The 27,075-nt window shown below is 41.6% G+C and overlaps 1 non-coding gene across 1 annotated transcript; it reads left to right on the top strand.

The window, feature by feature from the left end:
* The first annotated feature begins 16,570 nt into the window (after positions 1–16,570).
* trnas-uga lies at positions 16,571–16,642 on the top strand. The gene has a single exon. It is a non-coding gene; the product is annotated as a tRNA-Ser (tRNA).
* The last annotated feature ends 10,433 nt before the right edge of the window (positions 16,643–27,075 follow it).

The following is a 27,075-nucleotide window of genomic DNA, read 5'->3' as shown; positions in this document are numbered from 1 at the left end:
ATGGACATACTGTGTTTTAGCACACAGTTACATAACTGAACTTTGCAGCAAGTATTTATGAATGTCTATTTCAGAAACTTTAATGTTCAGGTTAATATTGAAACAGAAGACTCGATTGTAGAGAGATCCAAGCCTTTCCAAATACATGGAAGATGTATAAAATAATTATCCTTGCATTTGATATAGCGCCTTAGCATGTCGTCAAAAAATCTCAAGGCGCTTCACAGGATTAACTACAAAGTGTAGTGACTGTTCCCAGCCTATGTACTCCCATTGCAGCTTTAAGCAATGGGAGGATATACAACAACAACAAGATTTCACTTATAGAGCGCCTTTCACGTTGGGAGGATGTCCCACAGAGCTGGACAGTTGGGTCGGGACCTGAGCAGGGGGGATATGATCAGGGTGAGGGGAGGGAAGGGAGGGAGCGAGGAGGGGGTAGAGAGTCGAGAGGGGAGCTGAAGGCACGGTCGAAGAGAAAGGTCTTGAGACCGGGACCGGCCTTGAAGGAGGAAAGGGAGAAAGCAAGGCGAAGGCAATGGGGGATGGAGTTCCAGAGCCTAGGGGCTGAGAGGCTGAAGGCCCGGCCACCAATGGTAGGGCAGTTGGGGCGGTGGATGTGGAGCAGACTGGAGCCAGAGGAACGGAGGGTACGGGCAGGTAAGTAGGGGGATAGTAGGTCGGAGATGTAGGAGGGAGCAAGGCCGTGAATAGCCTTGTAGTTGAGGATGAGGATCTTGAATTCGGCTGGTATATCCTGGTAATCTGTTCCAATCATTTGTATGTAAAAACGGGCTCTACACCTGAACCTCTTTTGGCCAGTTCATCACAATAAACATTAATGTTAACGGCCGTTTTAAATAGAATGCATTTCATTACTAACTCTTGTTGGTTTAACTCACCCAGGAGTGTCACAGCACAGACATGAACTGTTCAAAAATGAAAACAGAAGTCACTCAGCAGGTCAGGCAGCATCTATGGAGAGAGGAAAGTGAGTTAATGTTTCAAGTTGATGACCTTACGTCGGAAGGATTAGTACTCCCAGAAAGCGACCCGCATTGAAACGTTAACTCACATTCCTCTCTTCTTCGATGCTGCTAGACCTGCTGAGTATTTCCAGCGATTTCTGTTTTTATTTCAGATTTCCAGCATCTAGATTATTTTGCCTTCTGAGCTGCTCCAAGCCGTTTAATGGAATTTAAATAGAAGTCTCTGAACCATCATTCCAGTGTCACTGCTCGAGCTGAAACCCAGTGTAAACCAAAGTTTAGTAAAATAGATGCTTTGTGAATTAAACTCATACTCTCGAATCATTGTTGCCTGAAGATCCACTAGCTTACTATAACTTACTTGTGAAGGGATATTTTTTATCTCCTTCTGCATTTTCTTTTAAAAATCTTTTTCAGACTTAATGTTGATTTTATGTGGGAAAATATTCTTGGTGCCCCCTCATCAGTTGTAGCTCAACAAGGTAGTCGCTAATCTCAAATTTACAAGTAATCCCAAACTCGCTTTGCAGAGAGAGGACCTGGGTTTGATTTCCAGGTAGGGAGAAACCTTAGGCAAGTTTCCTTACTCAACCCGCCTCTGTAGCAGTAAGTAGGAACATGGTTATTAGTCCATTGGCGGATCACTTTTCTAGGGGTAATAATCCCTTCAAAATTAAAAAATATTTATTTGGTCTCATTTCATGACTGTGGGACACCACTGTGCACAATTAGCGGTGTGTTTTTCCCACAAAATATACAGTCAATTCACTTTACGGTATATTCTGTGAAGTGCTTTGAGATGTCTCAAAGATGTGATAAGCCGCTATATCAAATGTAAGGATTATTATTTTATATGATGTATTACTTTGTCACCGTAGGTTATTACAGAATATTGTACAAAAGACTTCAATAAACTACAAATCACCAATACTTTAGGGTGAATCAAGACAGTAGAACAAGAGAACAATGATTTATAAAGGCAATACAGCACAGATAGCAGGAAGTTTTTCTTGATATAGAGGGTAATCGAAGACTGGATTGCCAGCAAATGGGTTAGAGGCCAGGACACTAGACTCATTTAAAAAGCAGCTTGATGCAGTGATGAGGAGTTGGTAAGGTTGGTGTATTGGAAGGTTGAAATCAGATGAACCGAACAGCCTTCTTCTTCCAAACCTATTTTGTTATCATGTGAGATGACAACTCATAATTTATATGAGTTGGACCAGGAGGACAATTTTGCTGGCTGTAGCTGTGCTATCAATAGTTAATAATAAAGCATGAAAAACAAGTGTGTTGCTTAAGAAAGTGGGTCTGAGAAACACTGGATTGGATTGCTGCCCATGTTCAGGTGATAAAGATTGATGGTGTGTGACCACTCACAAATGAAGTGAGTCTGGACAACCTTTCTCCAGTTGCCAGTGGACACAAAGTCCACAGTCCAGAAAAGCTACTGAATGTGACCCTATATTTGGCATATCAATCTACAAATTGAATACGGACGTATGTGGCAATGCAAAACAAACATAGTTCTATACACATCTTTGCAACTGGGATTGTTAATAAAACCATTCAAAGGAGATTTGACAAAATACCTGGTGAACAAAATATCAACCTCCTCCAAATAGCAGCTATTTTAGGAAGCTTAAATATATTAAGAAAAGTAGCATCCATTCATATGTAATGTGGCAGGGTTATTGGTCTGGTTGATCCATCACTGAAAACCATTTTGAAATTACCTCTAAAGAATGCTTTAAACTGTAATAACATAATAATAACAATAATAATAGTAATAATAATAATCCTTACATTTGATGCAGCACCTTTCACATTGGGAAGACATCTCAAAGCGCTCCACAGGATTTATTGCAAAGTGGATGGAAGTTTTACACAATTAATTACATACGATCCTGCAGATTCAATATTGAAAATCAGGAGAAGTAAATTGAAAATGAAAACAAGTGATTGAGGTAATGATTCTAAATGGAGGGATGAGCATACTGATGTACATAAAAGACAATAAAATTTGAAATGACTAAGCTTTTTCACAATATTAATAAAGTGAATAAAAATTCAGGCAAAGAGCATTTTGAAACTGTTTTCCTTCCACCACATTATAGAGCAGGGAAGGTTATTTAAGCATTCGTTGATTATTTAAGTCATGACTGGAGTTTGTTCCAAGAACAACTACTGGACTACGGCAATTTTCAGTTTGAAAAGTGGATGTGTTTGTCATTCAGAAATCTAGGTGAGTGGCCAATCACCAAAGTACAGGACACCACAAGGACGCAAGAAATTGGAAAGAAAATGAGATAAATAGAGAAATTATAAGTAGATGATGGAAAGTTAAAGACTATACATTATAATAATCCTTATATTTAATATAGCGCCTTATCACATCACCCAAAATCTGGGTCTCAAATATAAGGATTATTATTAGCTCAAAATTCCAAAATGGGGCTTGAACCCACAATCTTTTTGACTCAGAGGCGAGAGTGCTAACAACTCAAAGTGTACCGGAAGAGCAGATGGAAGGGAAGGAAGGAAGGAAGGAAGGAAGAGAATCAGGGATGAGTTAAGAGATGTAGGGCAGCATATTACATGTGATGGCAACAGCAAAGAGCTGAATAAAGCACTGGAATAGAATAAAGCATCATTCGCCAATGGAGCATCCTTGGTATCCGGTGGGAGTGAGACAGACAGTGACATATTGGAGAGGCTAGAGGTGACAGATATCAGCATAATCAAGGAGACTCTTGATCTGTATCATTCAGATTTATTTGCAAATGGGCAAGCGAGCCAGATTCTGTTGAAGTGCACACAAAGGATTAAACTGGTGGATAATGGGATGAAGGGAAATTGTTGGCCTTAGTCCTGCTAATGATTTTATTCCTCAGACAACCTTTTTTTAAATAGAGTCTATCGAACTTCAATATCAGGTTACAGCAATGTATTGCTGTCTACTACTCTGGTTCCATCAAAATCTGGGTCTTATTGTCCAGCACTAATTGTAGGCAAGATGTGTTGCATTGCTTTGTGACTTGCTGTTTGCAAACCAAATATCAGGAAAACGTGGGCAGCATCCCAATGTAAAAATAATTATATAAATGGGCACAAGATCAGTGTTCAAACGATGATTGAGTGCATTGCTTATTTTTCCATGTATAGCATAAGCCTAATACAGTAAAGTGATGATCACCCATGCAGTTAAATCATGCTAATTGGAATTTTTTCTCTTTAAATAATTTGTGGTGTCTAATATGGCTCATATCTCGTTGCTATTGTCCCAAGCCATTCTGCTTTGTGTCATTTGTGACAGCACAGTATTTTTTCTTTCTCCTCTCTTGAGCAATTGAATATTATTGAAACTGGCTTGTGAATTCAAAACTTGTGCCACAAGCAACAACATTGAAAGTGATCAATGCAGGGGGTCCACATGGTGACGAGGTTGGAATAGGCTCCACCTTTCCTATTTCCAAGAAACCTACATACAATTAAGAAGGTCATTGACCAGAGATTCAAAAGAATGTGGAAATTAGTTATAAAAAGCCTCCCGTGGTCATAACATCTCCACAGGAGCTCTGTGTAAGATTGAAGTGTAACACAGAAGTGTTTTATCAATTGATTATGCAGCAGTGGAGATTATTAACAAGACGGGCAATGGAAAGTTTCCAGCACACATTTAGTCTTGAAAGGATACTTAAGCACTCCGAGACACTGCCTCATGCAAAGGGTGCAAGTTGCTGTTGTTATTGTTGTTGATATTGTTCTCAGAGGGGACCTTATAGCAAGATTTTAAATGGGATTGAGAAAGTAAACCCAGAACAATACTTTTGGATGCAGTGAGGTGGCAGAACAAGAGGCTACAGGATTACGGTTGCAAAGGGGCAATTTCAGAACAGACAATGGGAAATATTCAATTAATTTCATGGCTGTTTGTGGGACATTGCTGTGCACAAACCGGCTATCACGCTTGCCTACAAAAATACACAGTCATAAGCACTTTTGTAGTAAATTGTGGAATGAACCACAAGAAGCTTCAGTGTTACGCCCAATCTCTGATCTGCTTCTTCCCATTTTAGCTATTCGCTCCAGTAACTACTTCATTTAAATGTTTACAACTCGGCCCCTAAAGATCTGAGTCAGGTCTGCTTCTTTGTGATCTGTGAATGTGCCATTAATTTATGCATTATCAAGGAAAGGCTATGATTAAGCTGCTCACTGCAGCAATCACTATCAACTAAACTATGATCTGCAATCAAAGTGGATATTATTGTATTTTACTTTAAAGCCCATCTTATGCTGCTGTCCAGTCACGTACGCTTTCTGAAAGATTGTTCTCCTGTCAGAACAGAATGAAAAAAGTAATCTCAGATAAACCGTCGCTATTTTTGTCTCATAGTGTAGTGGTTAGTGTGCTTGTCTCACAAACGAGACAACCTGGATTTGATTTCCAGCTAGGCAAAACTTTAGGTAAGTTTCCTTTGTTTACCTAGCAGCAACTAGGAACCCAGTTGTTAGTCAATTGGTGGATCGCATTCCAGTAATAATCGCTCCAAAAAAAGAAAAAATTTGATCACTCAAATTCAATTCACTCAATCAGTCAGTTTTGCCCAGCTGCTCGTGGGACACTGCTGTGCCCAATTGGCAGCTGTGTCTGACACACAAAATACACAGTAAATCCACTTTACAGTATATTCTGTGAAGCGCTTTTAGATGTCTCAATGACGTGATAAGGCACGATATCAAATGCAAGGATTATTATTATTATTTTGTTTAGTTGTCCCACAAGTAACTTCACCACTCAAAAAGAGAAGGGAGTTTCTCTCTCCAGCCATCTTGGCCAATGTTTCCCCAAATAAAATTGGTCATTCATTCCAAGGCTGTTTGTGGGACATTACTGTGCACAAATTGGCTGTCCTGTTCAACCATTCCACTTTAAAGGAAATTCTGTGAATCGCTTTGAGATGTTTCGAAGTCTTCATATAATTTTACAAATAGAGATTGGCAAATATAACCATAGCAAAAAAGGATCAGGCGGATGTAATTCAGCCCATCAAGCCTGCTCCAACATTTTATTAAAATTTGCAGATTTTTTTTATCCCAATTACACATCCTTTCACTCTCTCTTCAAATATCTCTGTTATCCAAGTCTCTCCCTATTTCTCTTTGAAATATCCCTAATGATTCCATCTCCACAGCTTTCTGGAGGTAAGTGCCTCACATCATCACAGGCCTCTGTGTGAAGAAATGCTTCCTGACCGTAGTTCTGTCTAATTTTAAGTCTGTGCCCCTTTCATAATGGATCACAATCTAACTATCTAGCGCAGGGGTGCCCAACTGTATGCTGGCACCAAGGCGCCTGCGGAAGGGTTTTTAGGTTCCTGCGTGAATTGGAAAATAATCATAACATGAAAGAAGTTTAATTTGCCTATTACAAACATGCCGCTGGCTCTGCCCATCCTTCTAGGAATCTATGTATTACACAGTGACTAGCAGTGCACGTGTCTGACTTACTCCCCCATTCTTATACGGACACGTCCTTATCAGTCCTAAGGTGTGTCACCTGAAAGAAAACTGTTTATTTCTTCCCTCTGCGCATGACCCCTTTTCCTGGTTTCCAATCACAACAGTCAACCAATCCGGTTCTTGGGCTCGATTCTCGCACAAGAACCTGCTTGGCTGGTCCAATTACCTACCAATGACCGCCGGTCACTAACAGTCGCCCTAGGCTGCACTCGGAGAGCTTCGGCCTTCTTACTGGATTGTTAAAAGTCAGTGTAGCTCTCGTGTTTTCAGTTAATGAGTGGATCTACCAAAAAACAAACAGCATACTATTTCAACAGTGAATGGGAAGAGCAGTTCTGTTTCGTTAATTTTATTGTGTCGTGCTAGTGTGGCAGTATCCAAGAAACATAATGTCGAAAGATACTTTTGAATGAATCACAAGGACTTTGACACAGATTTCCCACACAATTCTGTTGTAAGAAAGAAGAGTGAGTGATTGTTAAAAGGAACAAACCTTTTGAAGATGGAGAACTGGTGAAGGAGGCGAAGCTGCTACTGCATACTTTCTTTTTGAAGGTTTTAGCAATAAAACGGAAATCGTGTTGTCGATAAATGATTTGCAAATGTCACGTAACACTGTAACAAGGAGAATAGAGTCTATTTCACAAAATATACGATTTCAGTTGTTGAGTGACCTTCAAACATATGACTACTTTTCATTACAATTTATGAGTCCATGGACATGTCAGACACTGCCCAGTATTAGTTAGGATGGTGTTCAGTGATAATATAAGTGCTTCTAACAATTCTTCCTTTCAAAGGCAAAACAAGAGGTGAAGATATTTACAAAGCCTTCAAAGACTATATTTTGGAAAACAACGTTCCTCTCAAAAAAATTATGTCTGTGACTACTGATGGAGCACCTGCGATGGTAGGTAGCAGGAATGGTTTTATTGGACTCTGCAAGAAAGACCAGTCATTCCTGGCATTCATCACTTACCACTGCATTATCCACCAGGAAGCTCTGTTCAAAAGTGATTCATTTTCAACATGTGATGAATGTGGTGACTAAAATAATAAAGTCTATCCGTGCTGCAAGTTTGCAGCACAGCCTTTTCAAAGCTCTTCCAGAAGAAGTTAATGCTGAGTATGCAGACTTGATACTGCACACTGAAGTTCGGTGGTTGAGTACAGGGAAAGTTCTTGCAAGATTCCTAGAGCTCATACCAGAGATTCAGGTGTTTTTGGAGTCCAGAAAATAAAAATACGAACAACTGAATGACCAGTCTTGGTTGTTTGAGTTAGCATTTCTCACGGATTTAACTCTGAAACTAAACATGTTAAATCTAGAACTTCAGGGGAAAGACAAACATACTGTTGAAATGATCAGTTCAGTAAGTGCATTCAAACGTACACTGAACTTATGGATATCTCATGTCTGTAGAAAGTAATTATTGAAACTACTGATGAAAACTTTTTTTGATCCTCAGCCTTTTGTGGGACATCTTGAGAAGCTACAAAAAGAATTCAGTCGGAGATTTCAAGAATTTAATACAATTGCACCAATTGTGAAATTAATTGTAAACCCATTCAGTAAGTTGATGTCTCTCAGATTGCAACATTTATTGAAAAATTGTTTCAAGCTGACATCGGAAAACTTGAGCTTGAAATCATAAACATTCAAAGTGGCATTATTCTACAGTTCCATGCAATAGATGATAACTTTTGGAAACTTGTTGACAAAAATAAGTATGCTCTTCTAAGAAGTGCAGCATTGAGGATAAATTATTACTACGGATCAACGTACCTCTCGAGTCACTGTTTGCCAATATGAAGTATATTAAGTCAAAATACAGATCCAGACTTACAGATTCACATCTAAATGATTGTCTGCGAGCTGCAAGCTCATCCTACAATTTAGATTTCAACATGTTGGTGGAAGAAATGCAGTGCCAGGTGTCACATTAAGAGTAACTTCTAAACCCCTACCAACCCGTCCTCTTCCTCCACTCAGCCGGTTCCGGCCTGCTCCATGTCCCCCGATCCACCCGCCCCATCATTGGCAGGAGAGCCTTCAGCCACTCTGCCTCCAACCTCTGAAATTCCATCCCCCAATCACTCTGTCTCGCCCTCCCCCTTAGCCTCCTTCAAGTACCCCTCAAAATTCGACCATGCCATCGGTCACCTACCTTCCCCTCCCCTCCCTTCTCCCCCCGACCCCAGCTCAGCTCTGAAATGCTGTGCACTGTCCAGCGCCTTGGGACGTCCTCCCGACGTGAAAGGCGCTGTACAAATGTAATCTTGTTGTTGTTGTAACTAAATTGACTTTCTGTTTGATTTTAAAGGTTATACACATTCATAGTATACAATATGCATGTACATAATGTCCCGAATTTTTAAATTGAGAATTTTATTCCCTTTTGTTCTGTACTACTCCATTTGGTTCATACACATAAATTAATAGAGTGTCAGCTGTGTATTCAAACCTTCTCCCAGTAGCCCTTCATCCAAAAAAGGTTGGGCACCCCTGATTTAGCGGGTCATTATTTGACATATCTGTATCAAATCACCTTTTAAACCCCTCTGCTCCAAGGAAATAACCCAAATCTGTCTACCCAACGTCTTGCAGCTAAACACCTTCAGCTCAAATATTCATCCAGTGAACAGTTGCTAGACATCGTCCAAACATAATATATTCTTCCTATGATTGAGTTCCCCAAACTGAACACAGTAACAGGAAAAAAACGTTTTTCATAGAAACTGAAGGCTTGAAAAGTCTGTCCTGGCAAATGGAGCGAGGTCATTGTCAGACCCAGTAACAAGCCTGTCCTGAGCCGGTTTCTGTATTGTGTTGTGTTGAACTTATAATCATCCTCTACAAGGTAATTGGAATCACAGTGAGCCTTTGAATTAGAAATGAGATTGAAGCTTTCTTTGATTTATTAGTTTCTACAGGCTTTTTTTCTCTCCCTTTTCCAAAAGATTTCACACACAGATCTCACTACTTTATACATGCATGCATAAAATATGTGGAGTCCTGTAGCTCAGTGGTTAGAGCACTCGCTTTGCAAGGGAGAGACCTGAGTTCAATTCCAGGCAGGGCGAACCCTTGGGCAAGTTTCCTTACTCCACACAGAGCCTAATAATAATCCCTCCAAAAAACCAAAACAATAATAAATTGGTCATTTTCAATCCATGACTGTTTGTGGGACACTGCTGTGCACAATTGGCTGCCGCGTTCGCCCACAAATATACAGTCAATTCACTTCACAGTATATTCTGTGAAGCGCTTTGGGGCATCTAGAAGACATGAAAAGCGCTATATCAAATGCAAGGATTATTATTATTATTATAAATACTGTAAAATTGAACTTCTATTTTTTATATTATAAGATATTCCTTTATTAAATGCAATACATTTATAAACGCAAGCCAATGACCAACTAGTATTGCAATTGATAGCCAGCCTACTTAACAAGTTAATGACAAATGATGACTTTGTTCCCTAAATTGGCTGTGTTTTTTCTCTCGTCTCCCTCGTGCCCTATTGGACCGAAATGACCATGTCTGACACCAATATGGACACAGGAAGAGATTGTGATTAACAGAAAGCGATTGCTTATCCCCCCAAAACTCAGGCTCCCACTCAGCTATGTGAAGTGCTTTGAGACAAAGTCCCAACGTGAAAGATGTGGTATAAGTGTAAATTGTTGTATTGTGATTCAATGCTGGATGTGAGCTAACTTTCTTCAGCTGACCAAGGCTTTCCTGATTGGCTTCCATCAGCACCTCCACACCTCAGGCGCTGACAGCATCATCATCCATGGATGCACAATCCACCTTACTAAGCCAGTCTGGAATCTTGGCATCTAGTTTGACTCTCAACTATCCTTTCTACCCACATCCGTGCCGTGATCTGCTCTGCTTCCCCCACCTCAGCAACAACACCTGGCTCTGCTATTGTCTCACACTGCAGGCCGCCGAAACCCTCACACACGCATTCATGACATCCAGGCTTGACTATGCAAACTCCTTGCTTATTAGCCTTCCCAACTCCTCCCTCCAAAGTCTGTAGATCATCCAGAACTCTGCAACCCATGTCCTCTCCTGCACCAGGCTCCATAACTCTATCACCTCGATCCTCGCCCAACTCCACTGGCTTCCCATCACACAGAGGATACAGTTCAAAATCCTGGTCCTCACCTTCAAAGCCCTCCATGGCCTTTCTCCTTCCTACCTCTGCGACGTCCTAACCCCCTACCAAGCTGTCCACTCCCTCTGCTTAGCGGGCTCCAGCCTGCTTCACGTCCCCCGCCTCTCCCGTCCCACCATTGGTGGGAGAGCCTTCAGCTACTCTGCCCAGACCCTCTGGAACTCCATCCTGCTGTCCCATTGCCTCAACCCTCCCTTGCCTCTTTCAAGACCCATCTCAAGACCCTTCTCTTCGACCGTGCCTTCGATCACCCTGCCCTCCTTCGACCTCCTAAACCTATCCGACCTGTCCTTAAAACTCTCTGAACCCGCGCACAACTTAGGATTCAGATTCGAACCCCAGCTATCCTTCCTCCCCCACATCCGGTCCCTGACCAGCAACACTTTCTTCCATCTCCGCCACATTGCCCGTCTCCAACAATACCTCACCCCAAAAGCTGCTGAAACCCTTGTCCATGCCTTTGTCACCTCTCGGCTGGACTTCTATAATGCCCTCCTCGACGATCTCCCCTCCTCCACTATTCACAAAATCCAGCACATGCAAAAGTCCGCCGCCTGCATTCTCACCCACACCAAACTTCATACCCCAATTACTCCTTACCAAACTCCACAGGCTCCCTGTCACAGAGTGGATCGACTTCAAGATCCTTACTTTAGTGTTTAAATCCCTCCATGCCTTGGCACCCCCCTGTCTCTCTAACCTCCTCTCTCCCCACATAAGTACCCACTGCCTCTGCTGTACTGGATCCAGCCTCCACCGTGTCCCCCAAATCCTCCGCTCCACCATTGGCGGCCGTGCCTTCAACCACTACACCCCAAAACTTTGGAACTCCCTCTCTCAACCCCTTCACCTCACCCCCTCCTTCCCATCTTCAGGTCGCATCTGAAAACCTTTGTTTTCGACCGTGGCTACCTTCCCCCTCCCCCTGGCTCGGCCTTGGGCTCCTCCATTGTTAAGCACTCTAAGATGCCGCCTGGTGTGGAGGGTGCTATATAAGTGCATAGTTGTTGTTGTTGCCCTCCACCCACCCCCGATCCTGACCCTCAGCTTGGGTCCGAAACACTGACTGTCCAGTGCCTTCGGACGTCCACCCAACATGAAAGGCACTGTACAAATGTAACTTTGTTGCTAACATAACATGTAGGAGTAGGCCATTCGGCCCTTTGAGCCTGCCCCGCCATTCAATCATGGCTGATCTCCTAATCTAATGCCAGCTAATAATATAACCCTGCCTTATCCCCATATCCCTTAATCCCTTTTGCAACAAGAAATCTATCTATCTCAGTCTTGAATATGTTTGGGTAGTGAGTTCCATACATTCACCACCCTTTGAGTGAAGAAGTTCTTTCTCAACTCAATCCGAAAAGGCTGGCCTCTGATTTTAAGGTTGTGACCCCTGGTTTTAGTTTCTCCAACCAGGGGAAACAATCTCCCACTCTCTACTCTATCATGCCCTTTGATGATCTTATAGGTTTCTATAAGTTCCCCTCTAATTCTTTTATATTCTAGAGAATATAGGCCCAAATTGGTCAGCCTATCCTCATAACTCATCCCCTTCATTCCTGGTACTAACCTAGTAAATCTACACTGCACCCCCCTTCCTTCTCCTTAAATAAGGAGACCAAAACTGCACACAGTATTCCAGGTGTGGTCTCACCAGGACTCTATAAAGTTGCAGCAAGACTTCCCTACTCTTATACTCTAATCCTTTCATAATGAATACTAACATAACGTTCGCCTTCCTAATTGCTGCTGCACCTCCAGACTAACTTTCTGTGATTGGTATACAAGGATACCCAAGTCCCTCTGGACACTAACACATTCCAATCTCTCCTCTTCTAAAAAAATAACCCGCTCTACTGTTTTGACTACCGAGGTGGATGACTTCGCACTTCCCTACATTATATTTCATCTGCCACCTACCTGCCCAATCACTTAACCTATCTATGTCTCGCTGCATTTTTTTAATGTCATCCTCTGTGTTGACACTTCCTCTTAGTTGTGTGTCATCCGCAAATTTAGGTATATTAACTTCGATGTCCTCATCTAGATCGTTGAAATAGATGGTAAATAGCTGAGGCCCAAAGACTGATCCTTGTGGCACTCCACTAGTCGCATCCTACCAATCTGAAAAGGACCCATTTAACCCTACTCCTTGTTTCCTGCCCATTAACCATTCCCTAATACACATTAATATGCTCCCCACAATTCTGTGAGCCCCTATATTTTGGGGCACCTTATCGAATACCTTCTGGAAGTCCAAATAGACCACATCCACCCTTATCTAGTTTATTCGAAATATCCTCAAAAAATTTTATGAAATTTGTCAAACATGACTTCCGTTTTGTAAAGCCATGTTGACTTGGCCTAATTATATTGTGCCCTAAATACCAGACTACCACATCCTTAATCAATGATTCTAAATTTTTTCCTATCACTGATGTGAAACTAACTGGCGTATAGTTCCCCATCTTTTTTCCACCTTTTTCAAATAGTGGTGTGACGTTTGCGATCTTCCAATCCATGGGGACTATTCCAGAATCCAAGGAATTTTGGAAGATCAGACATAAGGCCTCCACTATCTCATAAGCTACTTCTTTTAAAATCTCTGGGATGCAAGCCATCTGGACCAGGGGATTTGTCACTTTTTGGTGCTAACAGTTTCCCGAGCACCAATTCTCTACTATGAAAATTTCCTTAAGTTGCTCCCTGTCCTTATCTTCTTGGTGCATCTCTATTGTTGGCAGACTTGTTGTGTCTTCTAGGTTGAAGACAGATGCAAAGTACCCATTTAGGGACTCTGCCATGTCCTTATCCCCCATTACAACTTCTCCCATCTCTGACTGAAGTGGACCTACATTTACCCTCACTAGCCTATTCCTCTTAATGCATTTGTAAAAGCTTTTACAATCAGACTTAATGTTCCTAGCGAGCTTACCCTCATACTCATTTTTCTCACTCTTAATGAGTGTTTTAGTTTTTTTTTGCTGGTTTCTAAAACTCTCCCAATCTTCAGATGTGCTGCTTTTCTTGGCAGTTTTATAAGCTTTTTCTTTTAATTTGATGCTTTCCCTAACTGCTCTAGTTGGCCACGGATGAATTGCTTTCCCTGTGGTACTCTTATTCTGCAAGAGAATATGCGACCGCTGAGAATTATGCACTACATTCTTAAATATTTGCCACTACATTTTTACCTCTTAATCTTATTCTCCAGTCTATTTTACCTAAATCTTTCCTCATACCTACAAAATTTGCCCTATTTAAATTCGGAACACTTGCCTTGGATTTAACTATATCCCTCTCTAACTTAATGCAGAATTTAATCATATTATGATCACTCTGCCCTAGAGGATTCTTAATACCTACACTGCCGACTAGCCCTGTTTCGTTACACAAATCAAGATCTAGGATGGCCTGTCCCCTAGTTGGTTCCTCGGCATGCTGCTCTAGAAGGTTATCTCTCATACACCCAATGAACTCTTCTTCTGACCTACTTTTGCTGATTTGGTTTTCCCAATCTATGTGGAGATTGAAATCACCCACTAATATCGCTTTACCTTTCCTACATGCTCCACTGATTTCTTGATTGATACCCTGTGCTATATTGTGATCGCTGTTTGGGGGTCTATAAAACACTCCCAATAATATTTTCTGCCCCTTATTATTTTTTATTTCCACCCATATTGTCTCGACCTCCTGGTCATCGGATTTCAGATCCTTCCTCTCCACTGCTTTTATTTCATCCCTAATTAACAGGCTACACCCCCACGTCTTTTCCCACAGTGCCTATCTTTCCTGTAAACTGAGAACCCTGGAATATTTAACTCGCACCTGAGATCTCCTTGTAACCATGTTTAAGTGATGGCTACTAGATCGTACCCATATGTACCACAACAATAACTTATATTTACATCTGTGCTGTTAATTCATCAGTTTTTTAATTTCCAACTATTTCCTCTCTGATTCCTTATCTGCTTTGCAAAGCTTCTTGCCCCTAGTTAACATATTCCTATTATCTGGCATGCTATTCTGCGCTGTCATCTTTACTTTTTCTTATGCTGTTGCAGTTGAGGGGAGAGGCGGTGGAGGTTCAAGTCTAATTTCTTTCTGCTGCAGTAGATAAATAACAAAGCCTCTCTCCCTCACTCTTGAGAACCTATCTGAAGATATCCCTCTTCAACTGTGCCTATGGTCACCTCCAATTTCTCCTGCCTCAGCATCAAGCTCCACCATTGTTAAGTACTCCAAGACATTACCCCACATGTAAATGTAACTTATTGTTGTGGTTGACTCCAGAGTCTACATTTAGAAATTAGGAAAATAATGAATGAATTTCCATTTGCTTCTAGGGTCACAATTTGAAAAGAAGTGACTTGAAGTTTTATACAAATCAGCATGTGCATATAAATATTTCGCTAGGCATGAGCCAGCAATGCTTTCTTTGTAAGCCATTCATCTAATCAAAAACATCAAAACTATTTCAGGTCCTTCCCCTATTCTTGGTTGCAGATGTTCTGTCTGAATCACCAAATTGATTAGACCTGGCATTGGTTTTTATGTTATTAGGTAATAAATGAAACAGTCCCAGTCTACCCTTGGTTTGCTGCAATGCTCTGATTAGGTGCAGAGAGTGAACCAGCTGATTTTAAGAGGGCTTGTTTTCACCCGCCAGCTTGGAGGTGGGTGGGATGTTTATAAGGATCAAGTTTTTCACTGGCTGAAGGCATTAAAAGTCATGTCAATTTCTGCAAATTCTTATTGGCTCCTAAAGATTTTCATATTTTTATTCTTAAATTGAGATTCATTCAAATGTTCTCTTACGGGTGCTAAGGCAGAAGCCATGGTGATAAAACCCAAAGCAACAATGGGCCTGATAAGGTAGGGAGTGGGAGATATTCTCAAAGGCTCCTAAGGTCGATCACAGCTTGATCATAATTCACAGTGATGTGCAAGCACCAGAGATTCCCAACAATAGAAAGGATGATGTCCAGTCCTGCCTGTTTTAGGTTAGTGTTAAAGGATCCCATGATCTTACTTAGCCATCCTGTAGAAGGGAATTTCTCCGAGTCTGCTGACAAATAATGCTCCAGTTGAAATAACGGTTCATCTCTTCATCTCAAACACTTATGTTTGTGGAATATTACTAATGCAAATTGACTATCACATCTGCCTATATAAAGATGATCACTCCACTTGACAGTAATTACCTGCAAATCACTTTAAGACATATTGATATAAGGTGCTATAAAATGACGAGTTTTTTTAAAATGCAAATTTCTCTGTCTGGTTCCCAGAGCGGGTTTATTATTCAATATTGAATAATAAATGTTATGTTTCTGCAACGTGTATTTCACTTGGATTCCAATAAATGTGAGAGTTTTAAGTGAATGTAGGAGAAATTCAGACTGTAAATTCATTGGTTCCACTGCGCAGACTGATTAGCTTCATGCTGCACGCAATACAATGTCACAAGCTGAGAAACTGGAACAGCGCTATTGGATCTACATTCAGCTCGCTCTGGGCTCAGTGAAAACCCATTAATTTTTACTGCCTCGTTATTAACACTAAAACCTCCATAATCCAGCCCTTTCCCAGGAGTGTTTTTAACTTCCAATTTTACATTTACAAATTTGCCTTTGCATCAGCTGCAGTCAGGCCACAGCCTCTGTATAGCTAAATCTGAGTGAGTTGGACTATTTAGCGTGGCTCACTGCACTTCTCTGTATTTTGTAGAGTGACGCAGCTGCCAATTTATTCTATTGGTTCATATTTGTGCTTAGATTTGCAGTAATCTTATTACAGCTTGACTGCTCTCTACGCCTTGGGACATCCTCCTGATGTGAAAGGTGCTCTTGAAATGTGGAGTCCTGTAGCTCAGTGGTTAGAGCACTCGCTTTGAAAGCGAGAGACCTGAGTTCAATTCCAGGCAGGACGAAACCTTGGGCAAGTTTCCTCACTCCACACTCCAAAAAAACAAAACAATAATAAATTGGTCATTTTCAATCTACAACTGTTTGTGGGACATTGCTGTGCGCAACTGGCTGCCGCGTTCGCCCACAAATATACAGTCAATTCACTTTACAGAATATTCTGTGAAGCGCTTTGGGACGTCTAGAAGACGTGAAAAGCGCTATATCAAATACAAGGATTATTATTATTAAATGTAATTTTGTTGTTGTTGTACAGAAATGAAGATGAGAACTGTTTTAAACCTGGCTTAAACTGCAGCACAGGATGTCTCTTGCCAACCTGGGCCTAATACTTTCCAGCATTAGGTAAACAGAATGCATCTGTCCAAAAGAGAGTCCGCATTCCACTCCAACAATCTATCTGGGATTTCCATGTGTAGGTGGGATGCATGGAAATCTCAGCTTGGTTTGGATATTCTTAAGCATGGTGATGGGTTTCCACATGTGTTAGACACTAGACTGGCCAAACAAAATCCATGATGAATGGGGTAAATGCTCTGCTAGCAAAGTAGGCATCTAGGAAAATCCCATCCGAGTCCGCAGATTATTCCTGAGCCACTTATTTTGTCAAACGATGTTTCATGTTTGCAGAAGTGACTTTGGGAACCACGGAGGTGACAGCACATTTATCCTGGATAACAAGGATTGACATGTAACTGACAGATTTGCAGCCAGCATAGCACAGAGAGTAGTAAGGATATCAAGACCATCCCTCATGCAGGTAGTCAGAAAATGTCAAAACAGTTGAGAACCACCAACACGTGTAATACTGACAATGTCAGCAATTTTCCCGGAGAATGAAAGTCCACTTTTTTCATGTCCTACCCCCACCAACAAAAAAAAATTGCACAGGTGATAGAACCATATTACATCAAATTTTCTCAAAAGTTACCATAAATTGAATGACCAATTTTAGTTGGGAGTAAATATGATAGCTAGTCTGTGCCTACAAATGCCTGACCAACAATTCCCCATATAAAATTGGTCATTCATTTCATGACTGTTTGTGGGATATTTCTATGCATAAATTGACTGCCGTTGCTACCTGCTTCGTGCCCCCGCCTGCTCTGTCTCCTCATCGTAAAGTAAGCTGATTTTCTCCCCCACAATTCTTTCCTGAAATCTCTCCACCTGCGCCTTCCGACATTGATTTCAGCTGCATAAAGCAACCGAAACAGGATGCTAGGAAGGGTAGTTGAGGCCAGGCCAGAAGGCAGTTTGATGCTGTGATGGGGGGGACAGTAGGGTGGGAGTTCTGGAGGGATGGGATCAGATGGGCCGAAGGGCCTTCTTCCTTCAAACTGATAAAGATCTACCTCTTTGACAGCACTTTTCACCACATCCCCTCCTCCCCTCCCCCAGCTTCCTCCAAACTTGGGCTGCAAGGATTATTATTATTATTATTACCGTCCAGTCTTTATAAAGCACTTTGAGATATTCTCCTAGCATGAAAGATGCTATTTACGTGGTAATTCCTGCTGTTGTTGCAATGGCCTGTGTGGTGTCATACGTTTTGCTGCAGGTGGAAATAAGACGATGCTCAAACATGGAGCCATAAAACACAGACTCATAATGTCAACATCAAACCAAACTGTCACTTTTATGGGTGTTCACATGTTGTTCTCAAGGATACTGCAAACATTACTTCCTCCTAGTAAATCTATTTTTTTTAACCTTGAGGATGAAAAGAAATTAAAAGATTATACTTTTCATCATTCTGTCATGATTTCTTAGCAAATCTGAAAAATATAGACTCAAAATTATACTGGGAGCTCATCCCATTTTGGGTTGGATATATATAATGGAAATATCTAATGTAATCATTTGTCGGCTTCACAATAAATTGTGCTATGCCAAAGGTCCACACCTCAAAGCACAAGTAACAGAGACATTTATCAATGGGCTTAATATATGGGGGGGTGCAAACCTTTTGGCTCCTGTGGCCTGGATTTCCTATTAGAGAAAGGTCCGCAGGCTGCTTAAGCAATATTTTGTGTTTTCCTTCCAGAAACATACCCACATTTACACAGCACGTTTTTCATATTGGAAGGACATCTCAAAGCATTCAACACTGTCGGCTGGGCACCTGAGTTGGGGGTGGGAGCCAAGGGAGGTTGGGATGGGGAGGGGAAAAGATGACCAAAAGCATGGTCAAAGAGTTAGGTCTTGATGTGCTTTAAAGAGGGAAGGAACAAGTCAGAGGAACTCCAGGAATGGAACTCCAGACAGCGGGGGTAAAATGGTGGATGGTGGGGCAAATGGGTTGCGGTGTACGTGAAGCAAACTGGTGTTTGCTCTGGAAAGGGAATGACTGGGTTGGGAGGTCATAGTGTTAGGGTGGGGAAGGGGAATGAAGGACAGGGAAGTTTTTCCCTGGGGAAAGAGGCAGCTTTCTGTGAGGAAACTGCACGGCTACGACAATATCCTTGATTAACATTGCCACGCCCCCTCCTTTATTCCTTCCCAACCCCTCCTGAATACATTATAGCCAGGAATATTCAGCTCCCAATCCTGTCCTTGCTTGAGCCAAGTCTCTGTTACTGCTACTACATTGTATACCCCTATGACCACTTGAGCCTGCAGCTCACCAATCTTGTTTGCTAAACTCTGTGCATTTAGGCACATGCACTCCAAGACCAACTTAACCTGTTCTGCACTTCCCCCCTGTTTTTTTTCTCCATTTTCTAGCTCTTTGTTTTTTGCATTCCCTTCCCCCCTCAAAACTAGTTTAAACCCCCCCCCCCCAACAGCATTAGTTAGCCTGTCTGCAAGCACATTCGCCCCAGCCGTGTTTAGGTGCAACCCATCCATATGATATAGATCCCACCTGCCCCAGAACTGGTCCCAATGATCCAGAAACCTGAAGCCCTCTTTTCTGGACCATTTCTCCAGCCAAGCATTCATATGCTTGATCCTGCAATTTTGGTACTTATTTGACTGAGGCACAGGGAGTAATCCAGAGATCACCACCATGGATGTTCGATTCTTTAGTATGTTCCCCAGCTTTTGATATTGACCCTGTAGAGTCTCAGCCATTTTTTTTTACCAATATCAGGGATCCCCACTTGGACTACTACTTCTGGATGTTCTCCTTCCCCCTGAAGAATTTTATTCACTCTTTCTGCGATGTCTGAGACTGTTGCACCAGGGAGGTAACACACCATCCTTGACTCCCATCTTCTGTTACAGAAACGTCGGTCTATACCTCTCACTGTTGTATCCCCTATGACAACAGCATTACTCCTGTTACCTATGTCCCCCTGTTCCACCAATCGGTTTATACTGTCCTCCCTGGAGATATCCACACTCTCAGTGTTCAGTACAGAATACTGATTTGAGAATGCTGCACAATTGGGAGCACTCACATCTGTTGATCAAGTTTGAAACCCAAGGCTCCATCAACGCTCAGGGGTCCCATTATCTGCAGGACTGATGAAACCATCCTGTCCCTGAGCATTAACTGGATGCAAGCATCACTACGGAGGCTTGAGTAATGAGGAAACTTGCCTAAGTTTTCACCCTTTCCGGGAAGTGTAAGTGTAAGAGAATTTATGGAGCAAGCGACTAGCATAGGCGGTAACACAATGAAATTATAATAATAATAAAACTAACACTTGATATAGCACCTTATTACATTTTTGAGACATCTCAAAGTGCTTCACAGAATATACTGTAAAGTGAATTGCCTGTATACTTTGTGGCCGAAATTATGAAGAATTTCCAAAAAGAACTAGTGAAGCCCCTGGAAAATAAGAGCATTCATTGTTATTTGATGATGAGATACAGTTGTGTTGAAAAAATTGTTTGGGAAGTTGGATGAATTGCTTGATTGACCAACTGTTTACTCCTGCCTGAATTTATTACTGTGTTAATATGTGCTATCTTTGTAATGCAATATGCATTGGTATATATCCAAAAATGCCTTCAACAACAACAATATTCCATTTGTATAGTGCCTTTCACTTCGGGAGGACACCCCAAGGTACTGGACAGACAGAGTTTCAGACCTGAGCTGGGGGTTGGGTTTGGGGAGGGTGGAGGGCAGGGGGGGAAAGCAGGATGATTGAAAGCATGGTCAAAGAGGAGGGTCTTCAGAAAGGTCTTGAAGGAGGCAAAGGAAGGGGCGAGGCGAAGGGACTGCGGGACGGAGTTCGAGAGGGTGGGGGCTGAATAACAGATGATCAGTTTCATGCGGGTTATAGTGGTGGTGAAAGAGGAGGGCGAGAAGAGGTTTGCTGAATCTGGAAGTGGTATTAATTTGTATTTTAACACATTGATGTTCAAGGACAGAGCTACTCCATTGTTCTTGCTGCGCATGCCACTCTAATGAACACTTTAATTAAAATGTACAATGTAGAATATGTACACTCTAATGAAAATCTCCCCTTAGAGTCTTGGATTAACATTGAGTCAAGGCTGCCATAGCACCTATTGCATTACCACTGGTCTTAGGAGCGACTGTAAAACATAACATTATGGTGACTTGGTTGCAACATGGTTCCTCTTGGACATTTATCTAAGGAAAACCACATTGAACTGGAATAGAACCAAGTTGTTATTCTCACTTCCCACATTTTAAGGGCTTGGAAAGGGAAAGGGATATTAAGTGGATTTTAGTGTTTACTTCCACAATGAAAATAAATAAATAAATAAATAGATAAAAGTGAGTGCTGTCATTTGCTGCTATGGGACTCCAGGGAATCTACAAGAATAGAGAAAACCAAATAATAATATTCTTCACATTTGGTATAGTACCTTATCACAGCATCGAAACGACTCAAAGCGCTTTACAGGATATACTGTAAAATGGATTCACTGTGTATTTGGTGGATGAACTCGGCAGCCAGTTTACGCACAGCAGTATCCCACAAATAGCCTTGGAAGGAGTGGCCAATTTTATTTGGGGGATTGCTGACCGGGAAAAACTCCCTTCTTTTCTTGAATAGTGCCATGCCAAAGCACAGAACATGGTTGAAAACACCTTGATATAACATGTAACTTATGTATATTAATGTGAGTATCAATAATCCAATTAAAGTCACATGTAACGCCTTACCATCCCTTAGTTTTACATCTTCCCCCTTCCCATCCTACCTTCCATAGCCACATTTATTATTATTATTATTTAATGAGCTGCGATGACCCACTCTGTTGTTCCATAACAACAACAAATTACATTTATATTGAACATTTCATGTTGGAAAGACGTTCCAAGGTGCTGAACAGTTAAAGGTTTGCACTCAAGCTGAGAGTTGGAATCAAGAGGGCTGGAGGGTGGGGGAATGGGGGTTAGACTGTAGCCAAAGGGAAAGTCAAAGAGGAAGATCTTGAGACAGACCTTGAAGTGCACGATCCTTGAGGCATGATTCCCCAAAACGTTCTCTCAATGTGTGAGGAGCTGTTCAGCTCCTGATAACATGGCTGAGTTCAGTAGGGAAAAAGTACAAAATACATAATTCTGCCTGACCATGTGAGACCATGTGCCTCTTATCTACGTCTCTGGAAATGATTCTCGTTGCTTCAACAACTCATGAATTTCATTCCAAAATGGTCCTTAATAGAGTGAAAGCAAAGTCCGGGTGACTTGTTCTGGATTGGTAGCACAGTGGAGTTCACCAAAAATCAAATGTAATTTATAATCAAAGCCAATTTAAAACGGAGTAATATAACCAGCTTTTTTAATCCTTCACAGATTGCAATGCAATTCCTAAATATTTAAACCCTTTCTCGCTTGTTCATAAAATAGGAAACATCTTGTGATTCTGTAATGTTTCCATTCTCTCTTCTAATATTATTAAGCTTGCATTATTCAAATATGTTAATTTATTATGAATTGATCAAATATAATAATAATAATAATAATCCTTGCATTTGATATAGCGCTTTTCACGTCGGAAGGACGTCCCAAAGCGCTTCACAGAACACACTGTAAAGTGAATTGACTGTAAATTTGTGGGCGAACGCGGCAGCCAATTGCGCACAGCAATGTCCCACAAACAGTCGTAGATTGAAAATGCCAATTTTATTATTGTTTTTGGTTTTTGGAGGGATTATTATTAGGCGTGTGGAGTAAGGAAACTTGCCCAAGGTTTCGCCCTGACCTGCCTGGAATTGAACTCAGGTCTCTCGCTTGCAAAGCGAGTGCTCTAACCACTGAGCTACAGGACTCCATAATAATGGATTCCTCAGATTTCATTTTGTGTCTCTTAACAGGAGCGTTGAGACTGTGCTGGGAAATGAAACATTGAACGCATGTGCTGATAAGCAAGGAATTGTCAACAGAATTACAATTTGCTGCAGGTCAGACCACTGGTCGCTCCACAACAAATTTTTGGAACTATTGAAATTGTACTCAATCCTTTCCAGATCTGTACATGTGAATTCCGCACTACAGAGAATGACGCACAATGATATAGCACAGAAACAAACCATTTGGACCAATTAGTCCATGCCTTGGGTCAACAACAACAACAACAAAATTACATTTATAGAGCGCCTTTCACGTGGGGAGGATGTCCCAAAGCGCTGAACAGTCAGATGTTGGGGCCCGAGCATGGGGTGGGGTGGTGTAGGGTTGAGGGAAGGCAGAGACGTGGGAGGGCGACCAAAGGCACAGTCGAAGAGAAGGGTCTCGAGACCGGCCTTGAAGGAGGCAAGGGAGGAAGCGAGGCGAAGGGACTGTGGGATGAAGTTCCAGAGTGTGGAGGCAGAGAGGCTGAAAGCCCGGCCACTGATGGTAGGGCGGATCGGGCGGGAGACATGGAGCATACCGGAGCCTGCTGAATGGAGGGAGCGGGCAGGTTGGTAGGGAGTCAGCAGGTCAGAGAGGTAGGAGGGGACAAGGCCATGGATGGCCTTAAAGGTGAGGACGAGGATCTTGAACTCGATCCTCTGGGGGATGGGGAGCCAGTGGAGTCGGGCGAGGGTGGGAGTGATGGGGTCACGGAGCCTGGTGCGTGAGAGTACACGAGCTGCAGAGTTTTGGATGAGCTGCAGTTTGTGAAGGGAAGCGTTCGGAAGGCCGATGAGGAGGGAGTTCCTGTAATCAAGCCTTGAGGTGACGAATGAATGGGTGAGGGTTTCGGCAGCCTGAGGGGTGAGGCAGTCACTTTCAAACATCAGAGTACGATCGTGTACATGTCTCCCTCTCCCTGACTCGACGTCAAGCTCCGCAATTGTTAAGCTCTGAGACGTTATCCCATGTGAAGAGCGCTATATAAATGCAGGCTGTTGTGTTGTGACATACATCAACAACAACAAAATTACATTTAGAGAGTGTCTTTCACGTCAGGAGGACGTCCCAAAGCACGTTCTTTCAAGGGAAAGAACATGAGATATGAATTGTAGACAACAATACGCCAAATAAACTCACTTCATAATAACAATTCATGGCTGTTTAGCGAGCCATTGTTGTGTGCAAATTTGCTGCCACATTCTCCAGTAAAGGACATACACAGTCACTATACTTTACAGTAAAATCCTTAAGCGTTATATCAAATGCAAGGAATGTTATTATTATAAAAAAAATCAGTTCTGAGCAAGATTCATATCATCTGCCAGATGAGTGCAAACGTTTATTTCTCGCAGAGCGTTTTCAGCATTGAAAAGTACATTGGCAATGGAATAACTATTTTCAATTGGTGTGTCGATCGTGGAAAGATGTCATTATTTGCACCTCAGGCAACATTCAACATTCACATAAATTTACTGATTAGCAAAGCTTATGGTGGTGAAAATCCTTGAAAGGCAAATTTACTTCACTGCAGCCTGAGGTCAGAGGTCAGAGCCAAGGTCTCATTGACTTCTCCCTGCAGAAAATACAGTTTGCATCACAAGTCACTTATTGCTTTCCTGAAGAGAGCAATCACATTACTGCTTTCCTGAAGAGAGATTTTTCGATCAAGTAACTGAATCATGGTTTCAATCCTAGGTATCAGACTGGATCAGTCAATAACACTCTCGCTTCTGAGTCAGAAGGATACAGTGTCAAGGCTTTGAGCTCATAGTGCAGTGCTGGGGAAGCACTGTATTCTCAGAGGTACAATCCTTTGAATGAGATGTGAAACCAAGTTCACGGCTGCGGGCCTGTTAAAGATGCCATGGCACTATTCAAAAAGAGGAGAGATTCTCTCTCTTGGGGACCTAGCCAACAATACCTCAAATAAAATCCCCATTCAATTCATTGATGTTTGTATGCCATTGCTGCATGCAAATTGGCTGTTACATTCACCTACAAACACAGTCATTACACTTTTAGTAAATCCTATGAAACACTTTGGTGACATGATAAGGCACTAGATTAAATTCCCGATTATTATTATTATTATATCTGAGGAGCTTTGTCAATGTGGCTTCCCTATATTGAGGAATAGATGGTAATAATTTTGATAAAATTATTAATTGGCTGAATGATTCAGATCAATAAAAAACTCTAAAAGCACATTTATCACTTGTACAATATGGATGGATTGCTATATCTACAGGAATTAGATATAATAATAATTCTTGCATTTGATATAGAGCCTTATCACGTCTTCAAAACATCTCAAAGCACTTCACAGAATATATTGTAAAGTGAATTGACTGCATATTTTGTGGGTGAAACACGGCAGCCAATTCCACACAGCAGTGTCCCACAAACAGTTGTGAATTTTTTTTAAAAGTGATTCTGGAAAAGCGATCCGCCCATCAACTAAAAAACAGGTTCCTACTGTTCCTAGGTAAACAGGTTAAATAATTCTACAACGATTTACTGATCTACGTGTTTAATTGATTCACCATTGCACCTACTGGGTTAGGTAAGTGAGTGAACCAGCACATCATCAATTCATTCTGCACAGTAAAGGACAGAACAATTTGTCACTTGGATACCTTCTGAAAAACGAAGGAAATCCACTGCTACTGGTGAAGAAGCAAATTATTAACAACTAGTGATCTGTAAACTGATGAAAGGAAGGGTGTTGGCCTGGCTTAATTGGAAGCACTTGCATCTTCGAATCATGTTGGAGTTTTGAACTTACTGTGTAAGCTAACTCCAATGCAGTGCTGGGGGGAGCGCTGCATTGATGGAGATGCCATCCGTTGGGTGAGACATTAAACCGAACTCCTGTCTGCTTGTTCAGGTGGATATTAAAGATCTCATGGCCCTAATTGAAAAGAGAAGGGAGTTTTTCCCAGTGCTCTGGCCAACAACCCTCCAGCTAAAAATTGATCACTCACTTAAGAACATAAGAAATGCTGAACGAATATGTCCCAAACAACCTATGTACTTTCCCATAATGTTATTTCCTAAAAGAAAACTATCTAATCTGAGTTTGAAGGAATCAATATTTCCTGCTTCAACCGTCTCCCCAGAGAGTCTTTTCCACAGGTTTACTATTCGCTCACTGAAATAGTGTTTCCATAGAATTGGTCTGAATTTATCCGCTTCCATCGCAGGCTGTGTCCTCTGGTTTTACTATTCTGGACGCTTGAAACAGCCTGTCCTGATCTACATTGCCTAGCCTTTAGAATCTTAAAGACAGCAATGATAGCTCCTCTCAATCTTCTCTTTTCTAGCGTGTACATGCCCAATTTACTTAGTCTCTTCTCATAGTTAAGTCCCCCCATTCCCTCAATCATTCTGGTTGCTCTCCTCTGTATCCTCTTGATTTCTTTCATATCCTTTTATGTACTACATCAACCAGAACTGTACACGGTACTCTAAGTGCATTCTGACCAATGATTTATATAGTGGCAGGATTACTCCACTATTTCGGCTTACTATTAATCTTTTGATACATCACAACATCTGGTTTACTTTACTCACTGCCACAGAGCATTGTGGCGAGAGCCTCAATTTATTATCAAACAGGATCCCCAGGTCCTTTTTATTTTCCATATATTATATTCCTTCCATTCAAATAATAGTCCCTTCCTGGATTTTTTGTCCCCATGTGAAGTACTTTACATTTGTCCACATTCAATTTCATCTGCCACTCGTTTGCCCAATCTGTCCCAAGTATGTTCAAATTCTCCTGTAACCTTATCTTGATCAGGTTTGCAATCTACCACCTTCAATAGCTTGGTGTCATCTGCAAAGTTAGTCACTATGCTTGTGACTCCTAGTTGCAGACCATTTATAAAAATATTAAACAAGAGAGGTCTCAAAACAGACTCTTGTGAGACTCCAAATGGTAACATTTTCCCAGGCTGAAGACATTCCCTGTACCACCATCCTCTGGGTTCTTCCGGTCAACCAGTTACATATCCATTCACGCCTATTGTAGAACATTTCTGTGTGCAAACATAGCTAAAGAATCTGCTGACAAAATACAGTCACTATACTCTACAATAATAAATCCTGTGAAACACTTTGAGATAATAATAATAATCCTTGCATTTGATATAGTGCTTTTCA

This window comes from Callorhinchus milii, unplaced genomic scaffold, assembly GCF_018977255.1.
Source record: "Callorhinchus milii isolate IMCB2004 unplaced genomic scaffold, IMCB_Cmil_1.0 Scaffold199, whole genome shotgun sequence".
Classification (NCBI taxonomy): domain Eukaryota; kingdom Metazoa; phylum Chordata; class Chondrichthyes; order Chimaeriformes; family Callorhinchidae; genus Callorhinchus; species Callorhinchus milii.
This window is presented reverse-complemented; position numbering and strand designations above follow the sequence as displayed.